The following is a 17,876-nucleotide window of genomic DNA, read 5'->3' as shown; positions in this document are numbered from 1 at the left end:
AAGTGTTCCCTTTTAAACATCTTATAGGTAAATAGAAGTAAGTGGCATGTGTTAAAATTGGATTTGTTCTCAAACCTGTTTCAACTTGAGCAATTGCTGCAATAAAATTTCCTTTAATATCTTTGTTTAACTGCCATTGGTTTAAAAAAACCCTAAATCTGAAGCTATTTCTAAAATTGAAGATTGAACATAATTGATATTAAGTACCATTAAGCTCATTATTCGTCTCATAAAGATATTTCTACATTCTCTGGAGCGAATATCATCTCAGGGAAAAGAAAGTTCATCTCTTATGAGTTTCTTCTATTTAATTCTATTCACTAGACTATGCCATGTAATGTGCTAGCCTCTGAATACTGGAAAAATGGGGAACAAACTCAGTGTTCGAGAAGCTTTGTCTAGAGGTGAGTAAAATATGTGCATGTACACAAGTAATAATACATTGTGATAGTGAGATGTGCACTATAAGTGCTTTGGAAAAACAAATATGAAGTTAATAATTCTGCAGTCACTATAGGGGGAATGGGGTAAGGCAGGCCAGGGACACTCATAAGAAGTTCATTTCAGCTGGGTCTTAATTGATGAACAGGAAGGGGTTTGTTAGGTAGATAAGGGGGCAAGGAAGTTCCAGACAGCGGGAAGAGTCTGTCCAAATGGATCGAGGAACGGGGGAAATTTAGTGTTTTAGAGATACGGTCACATGAATGGAGAGAGGCTGAATAGGAGACTGGAAAGCCCAACGAGGTAAGTTGTGGGCAAGACTGTGAACTGAAATGTTTATTTGTCCACTGAATATTGAGTTAAGATGTACTTTTACTCAAAATCCTACGGTTGTGGGATAAGATCTCACTTCATTGCCTCTGTAAAGGATTAAATTTCCTTCCTTCTAAGATGTATACAAAAGAAAAAGATTTTAAAAATACATTTCTTTCTAATAATTTTATTTGTATTTGATTTTCTAAAAGAAACAGACATTCAGTGTATGGATCTGTAGAAATGTGTGTGATTTTACTGAAATGTATATTTCTACAGAACTATAATCATTTCTATCAGATCTTTCCGGCTCCACAATAAAAAGTCCTTAAAATGAATGACAAGCCAATGGTATAGCATTATCTCTACTAGGGATTCTTAGATATTGTTTGTCAGTGTTTGAATAGTGCAGTTTTGCATGAGAACAGACAAATTGTGGGCTACTGACAAAATGCATCCTAGAGAATTCTTTTGATGATGATAAATTTTATCTTTGTTTCTTCTTCATTGAATTTATTGGAGTGACATTGGTTAATAAAATGAATTTTATCTTGTATATGAGGATGTGCTGGGTGATTTCTATTGTATCTTTCTCTCTGACTCTTTCTGTTCTCTCTCTCTCCCTATGTTTCTAAAGGGTGGTCATAACATCTGGAAACATAATAACATTATTTTATTACTCATTGCAATATCCACAAATGCCTTATTACCCTATATCTTCAGACTTGATGGCTAGTATGTAGTATCAAACTTTTTATGTTAAGATTAGTCAAAGATATTTTGATATTAAATAAGGTGAGATACTTAAAAATAATTGATTCTATTTAAGTAAGATTTACTTTGGTAGAGTTCCTCATCACTTTGAAGATGTATTTTAGTTATAAGCTGATATTTTTATATCTCTTTCAGAAAGCAGCTATATATGATGCTCTATGTATATTGATTAGTAAGGGAACAATTGAGTTAAAATGAACAGTTCGTGGTAGGCCTGCCTGAAAATGGATATAGAATGGCAGGACAGAAGCTAAGGTGGAGGCCATGACAGATGGATGTCTATGTATGGACAGTCTGTCAGAGCTTGATTCTGTCCTGGCCACATCCTATCTGTACAGAATATTTCAGCTATACATCTAGGCCTAGGCATTATATATTTCTATTGATTGTTCCATATTCCTCCAGCTGAGAACTAGAATAGTTTGAATAGTGTATGTGTAGCTTCTTTCACTGTCGTAGGTATTGCTAACTGTGACCCAATAAGGAGCTGCCAAGGGTGCACACTCCCCTCCTTCTGAATGCCCTCCAGTTTAGGCTATCACTAGCTCATCTGGCACCTTTGTAAAGTTAGGAAAAAAGTGCCCCTTCTTCTAGATGGACATAGTCCAGGAATCATGGTTTGGGGATGAAGCACAAGATGGCTTTGGGGTACCTTGTGCTGAAGATAAACTACATGATTATATATTATTGCCCTGCCTCCTTTAGATGTGCCAGACATCTCCAGGGCACTAAAACTTAAGAGAGAATCCCATTGCCCACGTTTGGCTGAATACCTATTACATACTTACATAAATATAAAAGCAATTTATACTTACTAATATGTGCACTTAATATAAATATAGTGTATATACTAATACTAATGTTTAATATAGAGGATAGCATTTCAAGGTTGCTAGTTTTATCTAACTTTGCTAAAGTTAGGATAAAACTTCAAAAGATTTCACCTCATCTGTTTCTGATATTGATTATTCTAAACTAGAATAGAGAGTGTGAATTCATGTAGTATCTTGGTCAGTTAAACGATAGTCACAGAGCCTATAGAAAGTCAGTTGGCATCTGAAATCTATGGAATGAAGAGTTATGCTTCTTGAGTAAAATGAGAGGGAGAAAATGTGATCAAAAAGCCATATAACTATACCAAATCCAGGTTAGGTTTACTTATGTTTCACAGTTTTAAACTTTTTGTGGTAGGCAGAATAATGGGCCCCCAAAGTTCTCTAACCTCTGGAACCTGTAAATCTGTTATCTTTGCAGATTCGATTAGGGTAAGGACCTTGAGATGGGGAGATTATCCTGAATTATCTGAGTGGGCCTAACTTAATTAAATAATCCTTAAAACAACCTTTCCTAACTGAGATGAAAGTCAGAGGGAGATGTGGCTATGAGAGAATAGTCAGAGGGAAAGTAATGTTGGTGGCTTTGAAAATGGGAAAAAGGGGACATGAGCCAAGGCCTGCTGTGGCTGGCCTCCATAATCTGGAAAAGACATATTCCTCCTCCAGAAGGAATGCAGCCTTGCTGACACCTTGATTTTAGCCCCATATACCAGTTCAGAACTGTGACCTACATAACTGTAAGGTAACAAATTTGGGTTGTGTTAAGCCACTAGGTTTGGGTAATTTGTTACAGCCGCAATACAAAACTAATGCACATTTTACTTGTATAGTACTAAATTACATATTGCAGGTTTATGTTTGTTTTGGGATACCTCTCTCAAAGACTTTATGGCACTTAATTTTTTTATTTGAATTTCAGTGCATCAAAGGACACTATCAACACAATAAAAAGACAATCCATAGAATGGAACAAAATATTTGCAGATTATATATCTGAAAAGGGATTAATACCCAGAATATATAAAGAACTCCTACAAATTCACAAAACCAACAAGAAAAGCAAATCTCATTAAAAATCGGCAAGGGACTTGAATAGACATTTTCTCAAAGAAGGTATACAAGTGACCACTGAGCAAATGAAAAGATGTTCAACATTACTAATCATTAGGGAAATGCAAGACAAACCACAGTGAGATACCACTTCACACCATTAAAATGTCTATTGTCAAAAACCCCCAGAAAACCACAAGTGTTGGTGAGGATGGGGAAAAATTGTAACCTTTGTGCATTGCTGGTGGAAATGTAAAATGGTGAAGCCACTGTGAAAACAGTATGATGCGTCCTCATGAAATTAAACATAGATTTTCCATACGACCCAGGGATTTCACTTCTGAGTATATACCCAAAAGAATTGAAAGCAGGGTCTTTGCACACCCATGTTCATAGCAGCATTATTCACAATAGCTAAAAGGCAGAAACAATCCAGATGTCCATTGATGGATGGATGGATAAACAATACATGGTATATACATCCAGTGGAATATTATTCAGCCTTACATGGGAAGGAAATTCTGACATAGGCTACAACATGGATGGACCCTGCAGACATTATCCTAAGTGAAATAAGCTAGACATAAAGGACAAAGATTCTATGATTCCACTTCTATAAGGTACCTAGAGTAATCAAATTCACAGAGTCAGAAAGTAGGGTGGTTTTTGTCAGGGGTTAGGGTATTGTTTAGTAAATACCAAGTTTCAGTCTGGGGAGATGAAAAAGTTATGGAGATGGATGGTGGTGATGGTTTCATAACCATGTGAATATACTTAATGCCACTGAACTGTATACTTAAAATGGTAAATTTTATGAATATTTTACCACAATAAAAATTAATATACTTAGAGCAAAAGAAAAAAGTGAGATGGTCTAGGCATGTTTGAAAAATAGTGAGGAGAGCATAGCGAGATAAGGGGTCTTTGTAGAACAGTGGTTCTCAGCTAGGGTAGATTTTTCTCCCCAAAGGGACATTTGGTATTATCTGGAGACATTTTTGGTTGTCAAAACAAAAGGGTTACTACTGGCATCTGGGGGGTAAAGGATGGGAATGCTGTTAAACATCCCAGAATGTACAGGACAGCCTCCCACAAGAAAGAATTATTCAGCCCAAAATGTCTGTAGTGCAGAGGGTAAGAAACCCTGTTCTAGAGAGAGGTATTGCGTAATGTGGTTGGATAGAGTTGGAGGGAAATAATAAGTGTCTTAAATATTAAGCTAGAAGTTTAGAGTTTGTGCAATAAGCAATATTTATTTATTATTCTTATTCTTATTGTTAACCCTCACCTGAGGACATCTTAGAGAGAGGAAGGAGAGAGAGAGAGAGAGAAACATCAATGTGAGAGAAACATCGATTGGTTGCCTTCCATAAGTGCCCTGACCAGGGATGAAACTGGCAACCTTTTGGCGCACAAGACAGCAATCAACCAACTGAGCCACACTGGCTGGGTGGTAATATATTTTTTAAGGTAGGAGAAGGGGGGCTTAATGGTGATTGAGAAAGATTAATCATAGGAGGATGCAAAGAAAGACTGTGGGCAGGAGACCAGATAGGAGTTGTTGTGGTAATTCAGTATATTGTGGAAAAATGTATTATGCTCCATGTAGTTGCAAATGCCAGGCAACGTCCTGAGGGCTTTAAATGTATTAACTCATGTGGCCCTCATAATAGTTACATGTTAGAATCATTATTCTCATTTCACAGAAGAGGAAATGAGAAACAGAATAGGTGTCCACAGTCAGTAAAGGATGAAGCTGGACTCTGAACCTAGGAAGTCTGTGCTATGTGCTTTTACAGGTGGATCTATTTTTTTTTTTTTAAGTGCCTAGATACATCTTTTTTTCTGTCAACTTGATTGGAAAATTGGGTTTATGGTTAAGTAGAAAAAAGGTATTATCTAGAATTTACTACCTCTTTTCTACATTAGACTGAGTTTGAGGAAGATTGAGAAAACTAATAAGACAGCAATTGGCTTCTTGAGTTTTAGAAAATTGCTTGGAGGGAAGATTAAAATTAAGAGTGGGTGAATTAAAAATATAGGTTGGAGGAGGTGAATAATCAGGGAGAGATCACAATTTCTCACCCACCAGCTCTCAAATTCTGACTCTCCAAAGCTTCAGCAGGCTGTAGATGCCATTCCACTGACAGGCATCAAACTTGAAAAACACCATCTAGGCCAGGCTTGTCACTCCACCTCCCACTCCCCAGTAACACTCACTCATCCTGAACACTTCCCACTCAGTAATCCTTTCCCTTGAAAAGGAAGGAAGCCGGCCATGTGCTGCGGGGATGGCCTTGCATGAGCTCGGTTAGGGAACGGCGGGGAGGGGGAGGCTCTGTGCCCCCGAGGCAGGAGAGAGCAGAGAGAAGGGGCTCTTTGTTTCACTGAGAGCGCTCCTCACACTCAGCTGTTTGCCTGCTCTTTATAATCAGCATTGCAGTTTGTCACAGCTCTGACGACCTAGGAAAGGCTGAAAAGCTGCTGGCCCAATGGATATGTGCTCCTGCACAGGTGTAAGACCAGGACCCCAACTGTTTTAGTCTTGATTCTATCACTGATACATTCTGTGGTCTGGACATTACCATATTCCTCATGATTTTCCTGCCTGCCTCGCCACGCAACGCTCGCTTTTCATCCTCATAACAGGCTGCTGGAGTAGGCAAGGCAGATATGATTAGCGCTTTTTTTATGGTAAGAAAAACTGAAGTTTCAAAGGGATAAGGCTACTTAGGGTTACCCAACTAACAAGTGACAAAACCGGGACAGGAATGTGGTTCATCTCACTTCAAATCCTTCTGTTCTGAGGCCACTGCTTTTCCAGCTCTACGGTGCATAAGCATCGCCTGGAGGCTTTATTAAAATCTGGGACCTACTCCAAGGTATGACTTGTATATTACTATAGAATAATACTAACAGTATCTATTAATATAATATCCCCAATATTTAGATATTCTTTCTGTGCTGGTTTAGTTAGGCCTGAGGTGGGATCTGAGGATCTGCAATTCTAACCACCACCTGGGTGATAGTACTGGTGCTGACCTACGGGACATTTTAAAAGTAGAGCTGCTTTATAATATACCAATGTACCTCTTCGTGCCTCACTTTCTTGATTTGTAAAAGAGAGGTGATAATAACTCTTTATCTCTTGGAACTGCTATTAGGATTGTGGCAGATTAAAAATGGCTACAGGGCTGAGTGAAAAAAGCTAAGGGATTAAGAATTACAAATTGGCAGTTACAAAATAGTCACAGGGATATAAAGTACAGCACAGCGAATATAGTCATTAATATTATACTAAGTCTGTATGGTGTCAGGTGAGTACTAGGCTTACGGGGGGTTGCTCCATAAGTAATACAAATGTGTAACTACTATGCTGTACACCTGAAACTAATATAATATTGAATGTCCACTGTAATTAAAAAAAATTCTTTGCCGATACAGAGAATAAAGTTGACTTATTTAATAGAGAGAGAGAATAAATTTGTGTTGTTAAAAAAATGGTTACAAACACTTTGCAGGTCTTCCCATAAAGGAAACAATTTATTCCGTTGCCTCTTGAATCTGTGCTGGTTTAGTGACTTACTCTGACAAATTAGATATGGTAAAAGGGACATGTGACTTCTAAGCAAGGCTTTAGGTGGCCTTGCAGCTTCCGTTCACCCTCATGGAAACTTGAAGCCACCATGTGAAGAAGCTCAGGCTAGAACTGGTGGTGACAGAGACTCGCTGACAACCGACACATGAGTGAGGCCATCCAGGATCATCCCAACAGCTCAGTGAAGCCACATGAGTGAGCCCAAGAGAGACTAGCAGAAGAACTGCTCCATCAACCCACAGGCATATAAGAAATGATAAATTGTTGTGTTAGGGGTGGTTTGTTATATAGCAATAGATAACCCAAATGAGGATATAATGGATAATGATTATGAAAATATTTAGAAATTACAGTAATACCTCTACACATTCTCTAAGAATAAAGCTTTTCCATAATAAAAAATAAAACTAGCTGTACTAAAAATGAACAAAGCAGATAATTTAAAATCAAACTATTAGAATAAACATGGAATAAAAAAATCTATATAGACATGGAAGCATGAAACAGACTGACAGATCTCAGGGGGAAGGTGGAAGGAGGGAGGGAGAGATTAATCAAAGAACTTATAAGCATATATAAACAGTCTATGGACACAGGAAATAGACAGGTGAAGGGCTGGGGTAGGGTGGGAAATGGGTGGAGAGGGGCAAAGGTGGGGAGGAATGGGGGACATCTGTAATACTCTCAATAATAAAATAAATTTTAAAATAAAATAAAATAGATAAATGAGTGAATGAATGGGAAAGGATTCTCCTGTCCATCGGTAAGTGTAGAGGGAGTGTTGGATTTGGAAAACTCAGCATTTTGCAACCACACGGTGAAGACTGATTATAGCAAGAATTATCAGTGGGTGCTAAGTCTAGAGGGAAGGTTTGATGAAGATGATATTTGCTTGGTGTCAATATGTCTTCACAATGATTCATTTCAAAAGGAAAATCCTTAATTACACAGTAGAAAAATCATAGAATACCATGACTGGGTAATAAAAATAAAATCACTGCCCAGCCGGGTGTGGGTCAGTGGCTGAGCATCCACCTAGGATCCAGGCGATCTCAGTTAATTCAATGTCAGGGCACATGCCCGGGTTGTGGGCTCGATCCCCAGTAGGGGGCGTGCAAGAGGCAGCCAATCAATGACTCTCTTATCATTGATATTTCTCTCTCTCTCTCCCTCCCTTGCCCTTTTTCTCTCTGAAATCAATAAAAATATATTTTAAAAAAAAATCACCAATGAGAGTCAATGGACATTGTGTGCCTCTAGATGTGATACCATGAGGGCAACACATCCTGGGATGCATAACCTGAATCTACTCATAAGGAAACATTAGATAAACTCAAGTTGAGGGATATCTATAAAATAACTAGCTTGTGTTTTTGAAAAATTAATATGTCATAAAAGACACAGAAAGTCTGAAAAACCGATGAAAGGAGATTAAAGAGACATGACAACTAAATGAAATAAATGATCCTTAACTGGGTCCTAGACTTAAGGAGAAAAATGATATAAGGGACATTATTGGGACATTTGAAATGATTGGAATAAAAAGATTGGAATACAGACTGCAGATTAAAGTATTATGTCAATGTTAAATTCCTTGGACTGGATCATTATACTGTGGTAAATGTAGTCTTGGGAAGTGCACACTGAAATATTAAAAAGTAAAGGGTTGTGATGTATGCAATCTACTCTCAAATAGTTTAGAAAAAAGAAATTACACACATGCACACATATGAGCAGAGACAGAGACAGAGAGAGATCGAGTGAGGGAGCATGCAAGAGAGAGATGGTAAAGCAAAAGGCAAATGTGCAAAAAAAGTTAAAAATTAGTGAACCTTTGTACAAGATACATGAGAGTTCTTGAGGTTATTCCTGCAACTAGTCTGTGAGGTTAGGAATTAAAAACAAAAAGTCGTAAAAAGCATATAGTAAATATATTTTTTTTGTTTCCATGTGAAGGTGAACTTTGTGAGCTTAATAAAAGGAAGAAATAAGCCACAAAGTGGCTGAGCCCCATAGGATCCAGAATGGTCACTGTCAGAGTGTGCATTCTGCCTCACCGAGCTGCACTGCCAAGTTAAACAGCCTTTCAGAGGATGCTGTATGAGTAGTTTCCTGGCTTCTCCATCAAATTGTCAAAATCTGTCTACACGGGTTCCCATCTGGAAAAGCCGTGGACCTCACACTCCCCTCTGCCTCCTTCTTTTACTGCTAGCTTTAAAATCACCAGCAGGAGGGTCGGAGTTCAAGGTCACAGTCTGGGGAAAGGAGGTTGGAACAACTAGTCTGTTCAGGTGGGGGTGGGGGAGACTTTGACTGGACTTATTTTCACTCCTCTTTCAGAACATGTAAGAAATGTCTTGTAGCATTGGCCACCAACTCTAACCGTTCGCCTGTACCCAACTAACAAGATTTTAGAAGAAGATTCCAGGTCTGGGGTACAAAGAATACATACTGTGTTTAATGATACAGCAGCAGCTGCTACTGTTTCTGGAGTGCCTCCCACAGGCTGGGTCCTGCGCCAGTCGCTTCACCTGCATTAGTTCCTTGAGCCCCCTCTATCATCCTTTGAGGTGCGGGTTTCAAAATGGTTGCCCAAACTCACATAGGTTATAATGGGGGTTGGGGGGGGGTGAGGATGGGAAACTGGTACCTGAGCCTGAACTTGAGGCCCTTGGGGAGGGTATCCTTGCCTGTTTCTACCTGGGACCTCCCCAGAATCCTGGCTCCCCCAGGTCATGGGACCTGAGGCCCTCAATAACTATCCTTAGTACAAACCATAAATAAAGCTGGCAAAGTTAAAGGGTTCTGTCCCTCCTGGTGGCTACTTCTCTCTCCTCTGAAGAAGTAAGAATTTGAACAAAAAAAAAATTAGTATCAGAAAGGTCTCCATCCAGCCTGGCTCTCCCTGGGAACTAATGGGCCCAGTGCTTCCACTCCTGGGAAGCTGGCCTTCCTCTCGCCTCTTGGGTACTTAAGACAAGCCCTTTCAACCAGGGCTTTCCCTTTCCTCTTGAGTTCTGCCACCTCTGCTGCCTGGCACTTTCCACAGTCACCTGAGAAAGTGTCAGGCCCCAACTGGAGGGCAAGGCAAGGCCAGGAAGCCATTGGAATGCTTTTTTATCCCTCTGACTTGCCTCACCCCCACCCCACTTCCTTTATCATCAGCATGCTATAGGGTAGGGCAGGGGCAGCTAGAGAGATGTGAGGTAGCCATGGAGTCTCAATTCTTGATAAAAATTTTTCATTCTCAGATGAAAAAAGACTTTGAAATAGGAGTGGCCATTTTTGGGGACTAGTTGTTTTGCTTATTTTAAAGACATGGATGGATGAGGAGACTATTATGCTAATTGAATAAGCCGGTCAGAGAAAGACAAATATCACATGATCTCACTTACAGGTGGAATTTAATGAACAAAATAAACTGACGAACAAAATAGCTCCAGAGGCATGGATGCATGGAACAGACTGTCAGATCTCAGAGGGGAGGGGTGTGGGGGAGTTGGGAAGAGATTAACCGAAGAACATATGCATATATGTATAGCTCATGGACACAGAGAGTAGTGTGGTAAAGGTCTGGGGTGGGGTGGGAATAGGGGGAAAATGAGGGACATCTGTAACGCTATCACAATAAAAAATAAATGATAAAAAAAAAGAAAACAAGTCGAGCCTCTTCTTATAAAAACAAACAAACAAAGACACTGCATTTCTTTAGGGAAGAAAAATTGCCAGCTGTTGCTCTAAAAAACCTGGAAACTTTCTTTAGCCAGGAAACCTTGGCTTCACCTTTGAGCCTATGTCTATCTAATACCTGACTTGGCAGTGGCAAACCTTAAATGAGTCTAAATGAGTACCTTGCTTGACATGCACAAAGGACTGTTGAGATTAGTTGGGAGCAGCCTATTTAGTAGAGGGTGAGCAGCCTTGAAGAATGGGCACCAGAAGTGTGGGCAACACTGACTTTTTATAGATTTCTGTTTTGTGTTGTTTACATTTTTATTTAATAATTTTTCTAAAGGCAGTGTAAGGGTTGGTAATTGTTAGAACTGGGTAATATATTCCTGGGGGGTCCATAATAACATTTTCTCTATTTTTAAAAAGTATATTTAAAATTTTCCAAGATAAAGGATTTTTAAGCAATTAAAAAAATAAAAATAGCTCTGGCCAAGATGGTATACACAAATGCAGTACTTGCATCCTCCCACAACATCAGAATTACAACTAAACTGCAGAACAACCATCATTCAGAATTGCCTGAAATCTAACTAAACAGAAGTCCTGCAACTAAGGATATACCGAAGAAGCCATGTTGAGACTGCAAGAGGGGTGGAGACTAAGAACAGGTTGGTCCCATAACCACATGTGGTAGTTAAAAATTAGGAGAGGTATCTTGGCTGCAGAGATCCCTCTAGAGCAGCAAGGGTCCCAGCCTCACACTAGGGTTCCAGTGCTAGTGTAATTGTGTAAGAATCTTATTTTCTTTAATCTTCCTTTTATTTTGATTTTTGCCCTTTGACTCCAACTGGTCTCACCCAGCACCGTGAGTCACCCACCTCCCTCTCCTTTGCTTAATCATTAAGCCCTTAGGACAATGGGGTTCTGGTTAGCATCCAATAGTTTTAGGTCCTGGGTCTATTGACTCTAGAGACAGAGTTCAATCAAAATAAAGACAATATCTTGGCCTCAGTTGTGTTTTAGTTCCTGACCCAGGAAAGTGAAACAATCCCACAAAAAAATCCTTGTAAAGTTGGACAGAACAACACCATGGCTGACATCAGGACCAGATGCAATGATCAACTATCCCCTACCCCAGCACCAACTAATCAGTAGAGATCACAACACTAACTCCTTTAGTCATCAAGATTAGTGATTTTTTGCCTATATAGTCCATCCTCTAAAAACCATTGGGGAGGCAGGTCTTTGAGTATTAGCTACCTGTGACTCTGGGCATGGCACCATCTCCTTAATAAATCTTTACTTTCTTGGCTGCAGACTCCTGTTCATGTCTTATTGGGATGCATGCAGGCAAATGGGCCCCTTCAGTCCAGTAACAGAAGTCCCCATAATTCCTGTCTATGAAAACCAGTGGGGATTGTGGCTGAGTGAGACAGAGGGCTTCTAGAGTCCCAGGCATTCCTCTTAAAGTGAAAGTACATGGACTTATTCATACTTACCCGTTAGGACCTCCAGCTCTGGGGCAGCAGCTCAAAAGTCACCAGGGACATATGAAGAGGAACTGAATTGTCTTGTCCTGGAAGGAGGGTTGGAGGGTCAGCTTTATAGACATTGTTCCTTTGCTGAATCTTCCTCCCACAAAGCTGGCAGAAGAGTACCACATCTGAGTCTTCATCAACCTGGCTAACACTGTTTGCCTCACTCTTTGTGATTCCCTGAGACACTGCCCCACCCAACTTGCTGGCCCACTCAAGCTGCTTCCAGTGGTTTTTCCATACAAATGGCCAGTCTCAGTTCATGCTGCTGATTTTCCTAAAATTTCTCAAAGGTTCACAAACCCCAAACAAGCAGCATTTGGTCTCTGTGTGCCCCATACATCTTGCTAAGTGGCACTAGTGGTAGCTTGCCTCAGTTTGCAGCTTGGCCTTTCCTGGGCACCTCTAAGCCCAAAATAGCTTCCATTTGCACATCACTCTGTAGCTCATGCTGGGTGGCCCCAGGCCTTAGCTGATCTTGGCCTGCACCCCCCAGAAGGCCCCAGAGCCAGCTGGGCAGCTTCAAACCACACCAAAGCATCACTCAACTACTTCCACTCAAGGGATGGACTCATTGGGCACCAGAGCCTCATTGAAGTGAGTTTTGCTCTGTGAGATTGGTCCCTACATAGCAGCTACTTTGCTGTGTCACTGCCAGGCCTCACAGCCCTTTGGCCTGGGAGTAAATCCCTCCTGTTGATGAGGCAACATTAATCAAGGCTCAACTAAAACAAGAAGGTGCACACAATGCATACAGGAGTGTATCTGGAACACCCAGCACAGGTGACTGGGGAGGCTGTGCCATTGGTCCCTACAGGACACCTACTACATAAGGCCACTCTATTAAGACTGGGGGATGTAGCAGCTCTACATAATACACAGAAACAAACATAGAGAAGCAGCCAAAATGAGGAGACAAAGAAATGTCCCAAATGAAAGAACAGAAGAAAACTCCAGAATAAAACTAAATAAAATGGAGACAAGCAATCTACCAGATGTAGAGTTCAAAACACTGGTTATAAAGATGCTCAAGGAACTTAGGGGAAGAGTAGATGAACTTAATGAAAACTTCAGCAAAGAGAGAGGAAACATAAAAATGGAGATAGAAAACAAAAAAGAACCAGTCAGAAATAAAGAATACAATAACTGAAATGAAGAATACATTACAGGGAATCAACAGTGGAGCAGATGAAGCAGAGGATTGAATCAGTGATTTGTAAGATAAGGGAGCAGAAAACACCCAATCAAAAAGAAAAAATAATTTTAAAAAATGAGGATAGTATAATGAGCCTCTAGGAAAACTTCAAGCCTACCAACATTCTCATCATGGGGATACTAGGAGGCGACAAAAGAGAGCAAGGATGGAAAACCTATTTGAAAAAATAATAGCGGAAAACTTCCCTAACCTGGTGAAAGAAATAGACATACAAAGAAGTACAGAAAGTCCCAAACAAGATGAACCCAAGGAGGCCCACTCCAAGACACTTCATAATTAAAACGGCAAAGAGATAATTTCTTTTAGTAGCAAGAGCCAGTTACCTACAAGGGAGCTCCCATAAGACTGTCAGATGATTTCTCAACAGAAGCATTTCAGGTCAGAAGGGATTGGCATAAAATATTCAAAGTGATGAAAAGCACAGACCTACAGTCAAGATTTCTTTATACAGCAAAGCTGTCATTTAGAATCAAAGGACAGATAAAGAGCTTCTCAGACAAGAACAAGCTAAAGGAGTTCATCACCATCAGACCAGTATTATAAGAAATGTTAAAGGGTCTTCTTGAAGAAAAGAAGGAAGAGGAGGAGGAGGAGGAGGAAAATATTTTCTCTATTGTCAAACTAATAGCAAAATTTTAGAGGTGTAATTAATAAACTGAAGCTGTCTAGGTTATAAAAAACTGAAAAACTAAAACTAAACTAAACTAAAATTATAGATAAGACTATTAAAAAATAAGGAAAATAGACTAATCCATGTTAAAAATGTATTTTTACAAGTAATATAAAAATGCAAATGGAAAAAATTAGATGCCCTTTCACTTTAAAGATGAAAATAATAACACTCAGTGTTGTCAAGGATGTAGCATGGCGAACACTTATGCTGGTAACTGTGATAATTTTTAAAGTACATATTAAGAATTTTAAATGTGTTATACTCTTCATCCAGTTATTAAATTCTAGAAATTCATTCCATGGAAAGAAGTAGAAATTCAAACAATAATTTATATCAAAAGATGTTCTTTGTAGTATTATGTTATTGAAAATATGGGTAGTCCAACAAGAATTTAAATAAATTAGGTTGCATGGGATGTTTGTAAAAGGGGAAATTCAATGACATGGGGAAATTCTTATAATACATTAAGCAAAATGGAAGCACACACCTGAAAAACTAAACGGAAATAAAATATCAACAGAATCCACTAGTCAGGGTCCTAGCACGACACAGATGGCACACCCAGTAGGGTTTAGCTGAGGAAAGTATAAAGAAGGGATGATTTATGGAGGCGTGGGCAGGGTTTTGGGAGTCATCCAGGGACTAAGCAGCAGAAGACAGTGTTACTAGACAGGCAAGAGCAGGGGAAGGTGCCAGCATCTGGAGAGAGCTGAAGCTGTGGAAGATGCTAACCTAGCTCTTTCCTACCCTGTGATCTCCTGATCTCCCACTGGGATACCACATGTGAAACCTGGTAATGTAATCCCTAGATATCAGTTTTGTGGCACAGAGAGCAGGGCAGAGAATTGTGGAAAGTGGATCTAGAGGCGCAAACAGAAGTTAACCAGCTCAAATATTATCTCTGGTTGGAGGACTGTGGGTATTTATTATTTCTTTTTTATCTGCTAGCCCATAAAACTCTTGGCCCTGGTGTGAACACCCCCTGCCTAAGAGAAGGAGTTTGATAACAAAAGGCATTCAATTTATATATTATGTTTTCTTTCTCAAGCTGTCACAGTTAAAACAATTTAAAATAAAAAATTTATATTAAGAAGCATATGCTTATATTTTTCTAAGCTATTTGTTATGATCACTGTTTTCTAAGCTAATTGTTCTTCAGCAATTAATCCTTCCCTTCTCATAACTCTTCTGATTTTCTATATTGTGCTTATTTTTCTTACATTATTTGTACATTTAATAAGTAAATTTCTTACAACAAAAAAATCTCAATAGCCGTGAATAGCCGTGACTGCCTAAAGCACTGTACTGCTATAGCAGCAGCAGAAGTAAATAACAGCTTTGATTTGGCCAAGGTCAATTAGGAAAAGGGCAGCTTACTTCCTATCACTCCCACACTAGGGGAAATACACTTTTGAGAACGTCCATAGCTACCGTAGAGGTAGAGAAAGATCCAGTGTCAGTGGGAATACTTCTTTTCTGGTTTTAGAATCACTGTGACTATTATGGATGTTTTGTCTAGGACCATCCCTCAAACTGGTCAAATGTTCATAAACTGTAATTTGGGAGCACAACTATAACGTAAAAAAATGCAAATTCTTTTGAATTTAGGAACATTATACTTACTTTTATTTGAAATGTGTTGTTTTATAGAAAGTGTCTGATGTAATGCAAGTGACTATATTTTAAAATGTCTATTATTATTATTTTTAATCATCACCTGAGGATATGCTTTCCTATTGATTTTAGAGAGAGGGAAAGGGGGAGAGAAACATCAATGTGAGAAATATAGTTTGCCTCCCTTATACACCCTGACTGGGGATTGAATTCTTAACATAGGTATGTGCCCTGACTGGGAATCGAACCTGCAAACTTTTGGTATATGAGATGATGCTCCAATCAACTGAGCCACCCGGCCAGGGCAAAATATGTCTTTTATTAAAAAAAATATTTTCTCTACAAGGGTCTAGTATTAATTTAATCAGGTAAATCTGATTTTTGTTGTAGACGTTTTATGTTTGAATAGCAGTCATATTTGAGGTTTGTAATGACATACTGATCTTGACAAGTGAGTTTGAAGAAAAAAGATTTTGCAAGAAAAAAGGTATTTTATTCACTCAGAATTTTGAATAACTTTTAATAGTATTATTTGAAATGATTAAAACAACTCATTACCTGCTGAAAGGCTTGGGTCATGTGTATTTTGACTTAAATTACTTAGCACATTGACATTGATTTTGATCATTTGCTCACCATCAGGGCTTCTCTGTGAATATTATGCAGTAAAACCATCAACCACACAGAATTCAGCTTAGAATGCTAAAATTCATCAAAACATTTTATGTGCATTTGGAGCATTGAGAAGTTCAGTCACGATCAACCTGTCATGGCTTATCTCCTTGGAGAAGCAGCACTTTTTTCAGTGTTTTGGCCTATTTGAGTGTCAGGAGCTTGGATTCCAAGCTCCCTTTGAACTCATCCTTGGAACTTCTAGGTTGTAGTTCTGTTTATTCAGGTAAAGCTTGAAATATATTATTTTGGAGTAAATTGAATAAAATAGATGCTGATTTCCTCCCTTTACATGTTTTCATGTTACTATATGTACTAGTTCTGACTTTGCTATTCATCTAATTCTATTATTAAGTAAATGTACTGGTCTGGTATGTTTATCCATTAATTCAATTAATTGATAAAACCTTTTAAAAAAAAGAAAATATGTCGTAAATAGCCATAACTTATGAGTTAGCTGATAACAAACATGCGAACAAAATAAGAACAAATCAAATAACTTATCTGACTTTTACCAGATAAGGGCCGCGTAAAATCGCTTAGCTCTCGATGCATTTAGAAGGTTAACATTTAGCATTTACTTTTTATAAGTAAGTAAAAATAGAGACCTGTAGCAAAAATTACGCTGTTTTATGACAATGTTTTGAGCTAAGGATAAACCAGATAAAAAATGAGACCATTTAAAAATATAATATATTTGGAGCAAGGAGCCCAAGAACCAGGGCATCTACCTAAGGCTGCTGGTCAAGCTCTACAGGTTTCTGGCCAAAGGAACCAACTCCACCTTCAACCCAGTGGTGCTGAAGAGGTTGTTCAGGAGTCGCACCCACCGGCCACCTCTGTCCCTCTCCCGGATGATCCAGAAGATGAAGCTTCCCGGCGGGGAGGGAAAACCGCGGTGGTCGTGGGGACTATGACTGATGACGCGCGTGTCCAGGAGGTGGGTGTGTGCACTTCGTGTGAGCAGCCGCGCCCGGACTCGCGTCCTCAAGGCTGGGGGCAAGATCCTCACCTTTGACCAGCTGGCCCTGGACTCCCCCAAGGGCTGTGGCACTGTCTTGCTTTCTGGTCCTCGCAAGGGCCGAGAAGTGTACAGGCATTTCGGCCAGGGCCCAGGAACCCCCACGGCCACACCAAGCCCTACCAACGATCCAAGGGCTGGAAGTTCCAGCGCGCAAGAGGCCGACAGGCCAGCTGCGGCTACAAAAATTAACCCCAGATCCTAACTTGTTATTAAAAAGATTGTGGATTCAAAATATATATATATATAATATATATATATAATATAATTTATAATAATATAATATAATATAATATAATTAATATAATATAATATAATTAATATAATATAATAAATATAATTAATATAATTAATATAATTAATATAATACAATATAATTAATATAATATAATAAATATAATAATATAATATGGGGATGTGCAAAAGTAAGTTTACAGTTGTTCATATGGAAAATAATAAAAT

At 39.0% G+C, this 17,876-nt stretch overlaps 1 pseudogene; it reads left to right on the top strand.

Moving 5' to 3' along the window:
- The first annotated feature begins 700 nt into the window (after positions 1-700).
- Positions 701-17,606, top strand: LOC107534390 (large ribosomal subunit protein eL18 pseudogene; annotated as a pseudogene).
- The last annotated feature ends 270 nt before the right edge of the window (positions 17,607-17,876 follow it).

This window comes from Miniopterus natalensis, chromosome 1, assembly GCF_054644295.1.
Source record: "Miniopterus natalensis isolate mMinNat1 chromosome 1, mMinNat1.hap1, whole genome shotgun sequence".
NCBI classification, from domain to species: Eukaryota; Metazoa; Chordata; class Mammalia; order Chiroptera; family Miniopteridae; genus Miniopterus; species Miniopterus natalensis.
The sequence above is the reverse complement of the archived record's forward strand: the minus strand, read 5'-3'. Positions and strand labels throughout refer to the sequence as shown.